The sequence below is a fragment of the Hyaena hyaena genome, unplaced genomic scaffold (genome assembly GCF_003009895.1).
Source record: "Hyaena hyaena isolate Hyena2069 unplaced genomic scaffold, ASM300989v1 scaffold_505, whole genome shotgun sequence".
Taxonomy (NCBI): Eukaryota; Metazoa; Chordata; class Mammalia; order Carnivora; family Hyaenidae; genus Hyaena; species Hyaena hyaena.
Window position 1 is genome coordinate 1,381,744 of NW_024081134.1, and position 10,654 is coordinate 1,392,397.

Sequence of the window (10,654 nt, forward strand, 5' to 3'; positions counted from 1 at the left end):
CAACAATATCAACAATAGCTAAATTATGGAAAGAGCCCAAATGTCTATTGATTGATGTAAGGATAAAGTGATGTGGTATATATATACAAAAAAAAGGTTAAAAAAATAATGAAATCCTGCCATTTGCCACAACATGGATAGAGATAGAGTGTATTATGTGAGGCAAAACAAGTCAGTCAGAGAAAGGCAAGTATCATGTGATTTCACTCATACGTAGAATTTAAGAAACAAAACAGATGAACATAGAGGAAGGGAAGGAAGTGAAAGATAAAAACAGAGAGGGAAGCAAACCATAAGAGACTCTTAAATACAGAGAACAAACTGAGAGTTGCTGTACAGGAGGTGGGTGGAGGAATGGGTTAGTTCGGTGATGAGAATTAAGGAGGACACTTGTTGGGATGAGCACTGGCTATTATATGTAAGTGATGAATCTCTGGGTCTAGTCCTGAAACCAATACTGCGCTGTATATTAACTAACTTGAATTTAAATACATAACTTGTTAAAAAAAGAAGGTATATTTCCTGAACATTGGATTTCCTTCTTTTTCCCTCTTGGGACCAGAAAGGAGCGCATCTTCTCTATTTGCCCTTTGGAGTTTCTCCTCTTCTTCTCTCATCCACCCAGCTGCCCCTGGTTTTAGAAAATGGGTTGCAGAGGGAGGAGACAGAAGAGATAGGCAAGTTCTTGCATGACTGATACTGTTCTGGTGTCCTGATACTGATGAGCTTTCTTGGCTTGATAGCTGATTAAGTCTGACCTTTTCACTTGTGGTAAATTAGAATGTGTTCTTCAGGGCATCTGTCCACCCCTAGTTGGGGTGTTGATTACAGTGTTGATTGCATATGGCTCCTACAGCGCCAGGCATTTGGCAGCTCCTTTCCAGGTTCTCTCTGCTGTGATTACCTCCCCTTGAAAATTCTGCCTTCCATGAAGACATCCTAGGATCCCACCTGCTATAGTCAAGAGATGCTATCTCTGAACACCCCCCATGCACTCCCTACAACTTTCTGCCCTCATCTCTTTTGCTGGGAGGCAATGGCTATGTACATATCTGTCTACTGCCTGACAGGATGCTCTGCTCCATGGAAGGGCCTTCTTATTCTTCTTTGCATCTTTAGTGCTAGCCCAGGATCTGATATATAATAGATGCTCAGTGAATGTTTGGGGAATAAATGAGTGGATAAACAAAACAAAATCTAACAAGGGAGTTAAGAATAAAATAAACTATTTGGCAGAGGAGGGAAATCTGTCTTCATGAAGGTGGAGGTGATAATGAAGAAATCTGTCTCCAAGCATCAGCATCCATCATCAGCCCAGAGACTGTGGGAGGTAGGTATGATTGGGCTTTATGGGCTGGAAATCCCAGACCACCCATATTTGTCCAGGATACAGCTTCCATCTGGGTCAGGGACCCAAGCAAGCAGAGGTGGACTCACACACCACTCGGGGCCCAGGCTTGAGGGTCAATCTTCTCTTCCCTGGAACTAGTGCCCCCCTTACTCTGAGCCCTTCTTCCCTCCCCCCTGCCATATACATTCAAAACCCTTGCCTGGAGAGACCTGCTTCAGGGGTAAAGGGAGGCTACAGGACAGGGTACACTTGGAAGGCAACAGCAGGCATGGGGGCTGTGAGGCAATGGGAAAGTGAGATTTATTCTCTTGAACAAAGCCCCCCACACCTTCTGCAGTGAACCATATTCTCCTCAGGCTCTTCTCAAGGCTTTTCAACCAGCTTGTTTCCTATGTGATCCTGTGACCGTATCACTTGCTCATCTCCCTGCAGGAGGGAAAAATCTGGGGTGTTGCTGAGACAGATGTTTGAATGGAGAGAGCAGAGATGAAGAGAAGCCCCTTCTGTGTGCTGGGTATCTACTGTAGGCTCAATCTCTGTACATGCAATAAAAGACTGGAGACCCATTTCCTTCACTGAAGGTGTGATTGCCAAGTCAGGAAACTCGGGGAATTTCAGATGATTTAGAACAGTTCTTATCAATTTTGGAATCACCTTTTCTTTACAAGGTCTTTATACTTTGGGTAACATAGGAGGAGGGAGAGAACTTTTTTCCTAATGATCTTTTACCACCAGGAGGCAGCACAGGTTGGGCTAGCAGCAGCTGGAAAGGCAGCCCAGTCTAGTCAGAGGATAGCAGGGGAAGGAGGCATCCATTGGGCTCCAGGGATGATCCTGAGAGTACTCTAGTCTAATCCCTCTTGTTTCCTAGAAGGTGATGAGGGAGCTTGGGGCAAGCTGAGGGCAAATTATAGGCTGACGCGTGTGCACACACTCACACACACACAGACACACACACACAGGTTGAATATGTGTGACATTCCTTGGACACTCCTGGCTACCCAAGAACAAAGGAAAGTGGTTTAAGTACTCACTATGGTAATGTGGGAAACTAAGGCAAATGAAAAATTAGATTCCCTTACTGCCTACAGCCAATTGACAAGTCCTTGAAACCGTCAGGGTGACCTCCCTCTAGGAGCTCAGCTGCCTTAATGATGACACTTTGCTGGGGGCAAAAGAGAACCTTAGCTTAACATTATCCCAACCTCTAAGATCCTGCAAGTCTACTTCCTTTATCTCAACACCCACAAGATATATACTGGCAATCATACTTATAGCCCAGGCTTATAGCCCCCCAATATGCATCTGAAGGGTCTCATGACTGAGGTTTTATTAAATGGTAATAAATTGTGCTTCTCTAGCAACAGTTAGCTCCCCAAGGTCCTGGAAACCTTGCTTCCAAAATTCCTTAGACACCCCGTCCCTGACGCCCTCCCAACCTGAGTTTATATAATGAGTTACCCATCGTGATCCCAGTGCAGCTCTTCCTGCTCATGGCTCTTGTCCCCATGCTTTAATAAAATCATCTTTTGGCACTAAAGATGTCTTCAAGAATTCTTTCTTGGCCGTTGGCTCCGGACCACCCCATGGACCCCTCAGCACCCCAAAACTTCATCAAACGGATCTGGGATGGGTCACTTAACTGCCTGTGGAAAGCCAGTGGACTGTGAAGGTTTCATACGTGGAACCCATGAGAGCTGGAATTTTATGAGGCTGTGGGGTGCTCTTTGGGGGAAGGAGGTGCATGAGGGGAGCTTCAAGTATGAATTGGGGTGGTGGCCTCAGAGGCTGCATGTCTGCTTCAGTGGGCATTCCTGGGGGTTACTGTGGTCACTGCACTTCAGGCGTCCATGCTGACTGGGGCCAGTGGGCTATGCTCCTCAGGGACCTGGGGAGGACTGGGAGTGGGCTTTCCTTTATTGCTGCTGTCATGGCACCTCTCTTGAAGTTTTAACAGAAGCCTTTCATTGGTGGGCTGAGAACTCACAGTAGGATAATATCCACGAGGGACCCAGAGGGGAGGGGAGTCTCTCTGCCAGCTTCTGCATTTTCTTACCCTCTGTGATTCCCATCTGTCCCGTGGAATTAGCCACAATCTCAGAAACCACCACAGCCACATCCAACAGAAATTCATTTCAGAACATGGACCCTGTGCCTACTCCCTGGGGCTGCTTATCATTGTGTCTGCCCTGTCAGACCCACCTTTTTATAGGACTCCTTATAGTTAGAGGAATATTGGTATCTGAAACAACTCAGGATGAGGGAGATGAAGATGGAGGCAGAAACAGAACATTTGGGCTGTGTAAAAACTGCTTTAAAAAGGAGTAGGGAGGGGCATCTGGGTGGCTCAGTCGGTTAGGCATCCGACATCGGCTCAGGTCATGGTCTTTCAGTTTGCGAATTCAAGTCTTGCATTGTGATCTGTGTTGACGGCTCAGAGCCTGAAGCCTGCTTTGGATTCTGTGTCTCCTTCTTTCTCTGATCCTCCTCCCCATGCTCTGTCTCTGTTTCTGCCTCTGTATCTCTCTCTGAAATAAAGAAACATTAAAATTTTTTTTAAAGGAATAGGGCAAGAAATTGTTTATAGAATGTGTGTTCATTTTGTATTGCTGCATAACAAATCACATAAATAGCAGCTTAACCAACGCACACTTATTATCTCACGGTGTCCTTGGGTCCAGGGTGTGGGCACAACTAAGCTGGGAACTCTGTTCAGGGTCTCATGATACTGAGATCAAGGTACTGGCTCCTGTGTTCCTTTCTGGAGTTTGGGTCCTCTTTCAGGTTCACTGGGTTGTTGTTGGCTGGATTCAGGTTCTTCCAAGTGTAGGACTGAAGTCCTCAACTGCTAGAAGCCACCCAGCCTCCTGCCACCCAGCTGGCTCCGTCACGGCACTGCTGAATTCATCAGCCGCCCAGGCTGAGGTTCACCAACAGTGGCTGGTAACGCTGCTGTGGGAAGGGGAACAAAGGCTGGATTTATGTGCTTTTCAAGGTATAAATCCTCCCACCTGGACAATTTCAAACTACCAATGGTTTAAGGACAGGCTTCCAAAATTTCTGAATATTTAACAGCTCTCCTGAGTATCATTTCCAGCACGCCACTGGACTTCGTCTAGAGGGTCCAGGGCTCATGAACCAAGTGCGCTTTATGACCCAACCCACTGCCCTGTCCTCCCACCTCCTGTCTCCTTCAGTAATTTTAAGCAGAAGGAATGAAGTTTCTTTTAGTTTCCTATTTGCTGTAACAGATCACCACAGACTCCGTGGTTTCACAACACAACTTTATTCTCTTAGAGTTCTGGAAGTCAGAGTCTAAAATTAAGGTTTTGGCAGGGCTATGTTCCTTCTGGAGCTTTCAAAGGAGAATCTGTTTCCTTGCCTTGTGAGCTTCGAGAGATTGCCTGAATTCCTTGGCCCATGGCCCCTTGTTCACATCACTCCAGTATCTTGCTTCTATCGTTACATCTACTATGATCCACTCTGATCCTCCTGCCTCCCTCTTATGAGGACCCTTGTGGGTACAGTGTGGTCATCGGGATAAGCCAGTATGCTTTCCCCATTTCCAGATCCTTCATGGAATCCCATCTACAAAATCCCTTTTACTCTGTAAAGTAATGTATCCACAAGGTCTGGGGATTAGGGTGTGGGCATCTTTGGGAAACATTATTTAGCCATTCTGTCACAAGACATCCACAAACACACATCATTTAGAGTTTTGGTGGCTGTTCTTTTGCTTATCCCCCCTACAAAGTTTTGTGCCTTATATTTGCATCTCCTTAAAAACAGGAAGAAACAGAGCTGTTACAGAAACATCAGACATCGTGGCACCCACCCCTGAATGCTTCAAGGGGAGTTTTGAAATTCTGTGTTTCTTTTCTTTTAGCCATTCCTTGTATTAAAGTGAACCCCACAATGTAGGGATGGCATTGGGCTTTCAATTACAAATACATATCTGTTTTCCTTTATAAAATCTAAAGAAAAGTCAATGTTTTCTTTCCTTTGTGGGATTCTTCTTCAGCTTCCAGACATGGGACTGTCATGGACCAACGACATTGTGGGTAGAGGTCACTGTGATGGAAGAATGGCCTTGTTTGTCCACTACAGGTGATGGTAGTCAGAGAAGCACACACCTGTCCAGGCTCCAAGGGGTTCCCTGAGAATATGTCACATCTGGTCAACTTCCACTGTCTAGGGTAGTTGGAAAAAGCTGGTGGACAAACTGTGGAGGTTTCATGATTTGTCTTGAATCTGGGAAAGTAGCTTTTTCTGGGACCATATCTGGTTCCATGTCGTTGGGTGAAAACAGTCTATGGTGAGAGGAAATCCACCTGCTTCATGACTGGGTTGAGGAGGGTAGCTTCAGAAGAGTCACTTCTGTTTGACAGGCATTCTTGGCATGGAGGAGGCTGCACAGGGGGCACTTCTGCTGGCTGGAGGGCAAGGCCCAGGGACCTGGGGAGGGCAGGGCCCAGGGACCAGAGGAGGGGAGGGCTCAGGGACCTGAGAAGGTCAGGGCTCAGGGACCTGGGAAGGGATCTGGCTAGGGACTTTACATTGTTGATATTGCTGAAAAGACATCTTTCTTGATTGAAGAGAGTCTGTAAGAAATAAGAAATACCGCCTGGGTGGCTCAGTCGGTTAAGCGTCCGACTTCAGCTCAGGTCATGATCTCAAGGTTTGTGGGTTCGAGCTTTGCATCAGCTCCGTGCTGACAGCTAGCTTAGAGCCTGGAGCCTGCTTCAGATTCTGTACCTCCCTCTCTCTCTGATCCTCTCCTGCTTATGCTGCCTCTCTCTCTCTCTCAGAAATAAATAAAACATTAAAAATATAAAAAAAAACAAATAAGAAATACTCTTTTGTTTTGTTGTTTTCTTTGGCCATTGGTATTTCCTCAATAAAACCACACAGCTGTATCCTCAGGGACAGCCTTCCCATCAAATGTATTGGCATATCTGCTATGTGACACAGAACCCAGCATGGGAAGCAGCTGCCAAATAAGAAAACACTTTGGGACTGTAGGAAGGTTTCTCTGTGACCAGACTCTCTTTCCACACTGAGGTGACCGTTCTTGTTTGATGGCACTCCCTGGGCTTTGCCATCCAAGCAGTGCCTGGTTTAGAGGAGGAGGCCAGCAAGTATCAGTGACACAGCCAGGTGTGGAGCCAAAAAGCTGGGGACTTAGGTCAGAGAGACTTGGCTGTTGCCCCTTGTTGTCACCCACTAGCTATGTGAAAAAGAACAAATCAACTACCTTTATTTTTACTCAAGCTTCCCCTTAAGATGGGATAAACAATGACCACAACCCAAGATTGTTGTAGGAATTAAAAACATAAAATTAGATAGAGGGGTGAGCACACTGTGAGTATCTATTGCTGGTACAAAGGAAGAAGACAAGGAGAAAAAACCCAGAAATTGTGTCATGGTGTGTGGGGGGAGTGAGGGGTCATGCTCAGCCCGGGGTAGCGAAGGATACAGTCTATGAGGTGAGGGAGGGACATGAGAGCTTCCTGTCTTGAACACCTGAAAGGGCACCCTACTTGAAAGATATGTGGTGTGTGGAAATTTCCAGAAGTGATGTCAGAGCAACACACCTTAGACATGAGCAAAAATGTCCTTCATGGGGTTGATGACAGAGGAAGACTCCTCTATCCCGAATCAACCTCCTCAGTGACTTTTGGATGTTTTCAACATCATTCTGCTGAGGAAGGAGGCTGCTCTCTCTCTTCAGGGCTCCTGCTCACATAGTCTCTGAACTTGAGAGTCAGAGGTCAAAGTCAAGGGTCTGACCTGAGGACAGGCCTCTTTCTGTAGCCAGTATCTAACCTTTAATCTCTTCCCTATTATCTTGTTCGCCACGTCCTCTCCTGCTTAGCTCACTCTGTGACAATGTTTGAGGGGGTAGTATAACCTCTCTGAAGCAAGCAAGCTGTAAGCAGGAGTCATCTTGCAGGTAAACATCCAAATCCTAGAATATAGGAATAGTAGCACTCAATCTTAGTGTTTTTTTTTAAAACTTGGTTCCACCCAAGCCTACTTTCTTGTTTAGCCTGTAATGTCATCCAAACCAAGGATGATGAAGGAGCATTAGATTGAAAATGGGGGTGTCCGCTGTCCAGTTTGTCCCAACTTTTCCACATCCTCCCTCTGGAACTTTGGGAAAGTCACTGAACATTTGCAGCACACACTTTTCTTACCGGAAGCATGTTATGTTATAGTTAATGCTTTCCAAATTTCTCAAACAAAATCATCTGTAAAGAGTAAAACAGATCAGACTCCATACTGTGGTGGGCCTCATCCTACCAATTGAAGGCCTGAATAGAAAAAAGATTGACCTCCTCTAAGGGAATCTGTCAGCAGACTGCCTCTGTTTCTTTTCTTTTCTTTCTTTTCTTTTCTTTTTGTTGTTTTGTTTTGTCTTTATGAATATAATTTATTGTCAAATTGGCTTACACACAACACTCAGTGCTCATCCCAACAAGTGCCCTCCTCAATGCCCATCACCCATTTCCCCTCTCCCCGGTCCTCCCTTAGTTTGTTCTCTGTATTTAAGAGTCTCTTATGGTTTGCCTCCCTCCCTCTCTGTATCTATTTTCCCCCTTCCTTTCCCCATGGTCTTCTGTTCAGTTTCTCAAATCCATATATGAGTAAAAACATACGATATCTGTCCTTCTCTGACTGACTTATTTCACTCAGTATAATACCTTCCAGTTCCACCCACGTTGCTGCTGATGCCATGATTTCATTCTTTCCCATTGCCAAGTAGTATTCCATTGTATATATAAACCACATCTTCTTTATCCATTCATCAGTTGATGGAAATTTAGACTCTTTCCATAATTTTGCTATTGTTGACAGCACTGCTATAAACATTGGGGTTCATGTGCCCCTATGCATCAGCACTCCTGTCTCCTTTGGCTGAATTCCTAGAATTGCTATTCTGGGTCATAGGGTAGCTCAATTTTTAATTTTTTGAAGAAACTTCACACCGTTTTCCAGAGGGGCTGCACCAGTTTGCATTCCCACCAACAGTGCAAGAGGGCTCCCGTTTCTCCACATCCTCGCCGACAAGCAGACTGCCTTATATGTCAACTATACTTCACTTAAACATTTTTACAAATAAAAAATAAAGGGAACTTTGGTTATGGCATTAAAGAAGCTTGGGGGTGGAGGGCTGAAAGAAATTGGATGCTACAGCGCAGTCTCCAAGAGTCCACCCCCATCATGATCCTTCACCTTGGGTTTCCACACTCAAGGAAACTGCCCTGGTGGATCCTGAGGGGTTGGCCACGGACTGATACACAGATGAAATATCTGCCTCATCCTAGGCTGTCTGTCCTTCTTGAGGAGAAAAAAAATGCTGAGTTAAGTATAATCTCACCTAAAGAATATCTTCCCAGAAGTATCTAAAATAATGTTTAACAAAATATCATGGTACTGTGACCCCGCCAAATTAATACAAAAATTAATCACAGCAGGCAAAATCAGGCAATCCTCAATCCCACGAGCAGCTAGAAAAAGACACACACTCATACACAACACACACACAGTATAAACTCCAAGGCAAAGCCTAGAGTGATAGAAGGAGTGAGTTAAAGACTTCTGAATAAAATTTAAATGTTTGTGAGTGCTCTAGAGTTTAGCCCCTGGATTACTTCCCTTTCCCTTGAAACGTGGCTCAAACACTAGCATTTGGGTGCTAGGTCCACAAATAGCTCTCATTTTTGGTTTTGTGATCTGACAGCATAGAGAAATGCAGAAATAAGCTGCTACTGCTTCTCTCTGTCTTCCTGACACCACTAATCTCACATTTTTGCATTCTGCTACAGTTACAGTTTTCAATGATTAAGAACTATTTATGGATGTTGAGAGCTGGAGTTTCTGATTTACTTTTGATTCAAGACATTGCCCTGTGTAGGCAGGCGCCATCACCAGCCTTTTCCTCCATACTTGTGAGGTCTTCACATCTCCGTGAGATGCTCTGAGCCAGCAAATGTGAACTGGTGGTGAGTGGGGCGCAGACCCCTGCACTGTCCCAGGGAAAGGCATCACAAGAAGAAACTTTCCCCAACACAAGAAAGCAGTTATAAGGCCTTGCAAGGCAAAGTGGAGACGATTGGCTTTGCATTTTTCTCCATGCCCATGCACCCATGAGAAGGGTCATCCCAACTCCTTGCACCAACCCAGGGACACCTGCCGGGAAAGAAGGTAACAGGGTCAACATTGAGGTGACAGTGGAGAGGATGGGAGATTTGAGTAGCTCTGGGAAGGGTCGTGGCTGGTTCTAGAGTGTGGGCCAGCTCTGAAGGGGATTATTCCATGGAGGGGAGGTATAGGAAGTGACAATGTCCTGTCAGGAGGCCATGATGACCGCCTCAGCCTGTCCACCCTTCTTACTCACCTCAGAGCAAATCTGCTCCACGAGAAGCCCTTAACCTAAACGGGTTTGTTCCTGTGCTCTGTACTTCTACAGCATAATTTCACTATTCATATATGCCTCACCTTATCTCTTTATATACATGTCCTCCCTCCTTGACTGTGAGTTCTAGGGTGGTGTCCATGTCCCCACTCCTGGCCCACTGCCTGGCACCTTGTAGATGACCCTATTTCTAAAATGGTTTGAAGGAACACCTGACACCTAGATCAGGGTCATAGGCACAGCATGTAAGGGCTGCCTGTAACCTCTTTTCTTCTGCTTAAAACCCTTAGAGAAGAGGGTGGGAGAACAGAAATTCTTAGTCCAGGGGGCCCAGAGTCCCAGTTGTCTCCTTAGTCCAAGAGGCCCAGAGTCTCAGGGGACCCCATTCTTTGTCTCTTCACACCTACCGACCTCCCCAGAAGGCCCAAGGGGTGCTGCAGAAGGACCTTCCAAGGGAAAGGCAAATGCTGTTATCACTGGGGACCTGTCAAACTTGGTTTATTGGTGCATAGGTAGGTTTTGTCAAGTGTTTTTAGGTACTGGCAAGCACCACTCCACAACCAGGAAATAATGGGGAACCATGTAGAATTACATCATTCACTCTCTGCATGTTACATGTTTATGTTCTGCCTTCTGCACTGGAATAGAAATGGCGTGAGGGCTAGGACTGTGTCTGTTCCAGTGCCTGGGGCAGTAACTGGCACCCAGTGGAGACTCAGGAAATACTTGCAGACTGACTCTTGACTTATTCCCAGGCAGGTCAGAAACTGGTTAAAACAACCCTTGGTCCTCTCTTCGTGAGACTTAAAATCTCTGAGGCCAGGAAGAGCCTGGAGAGACGGGGTCGGAGGTGGCTCTCTGCCCATGGTTGGGAATGGCTGGGG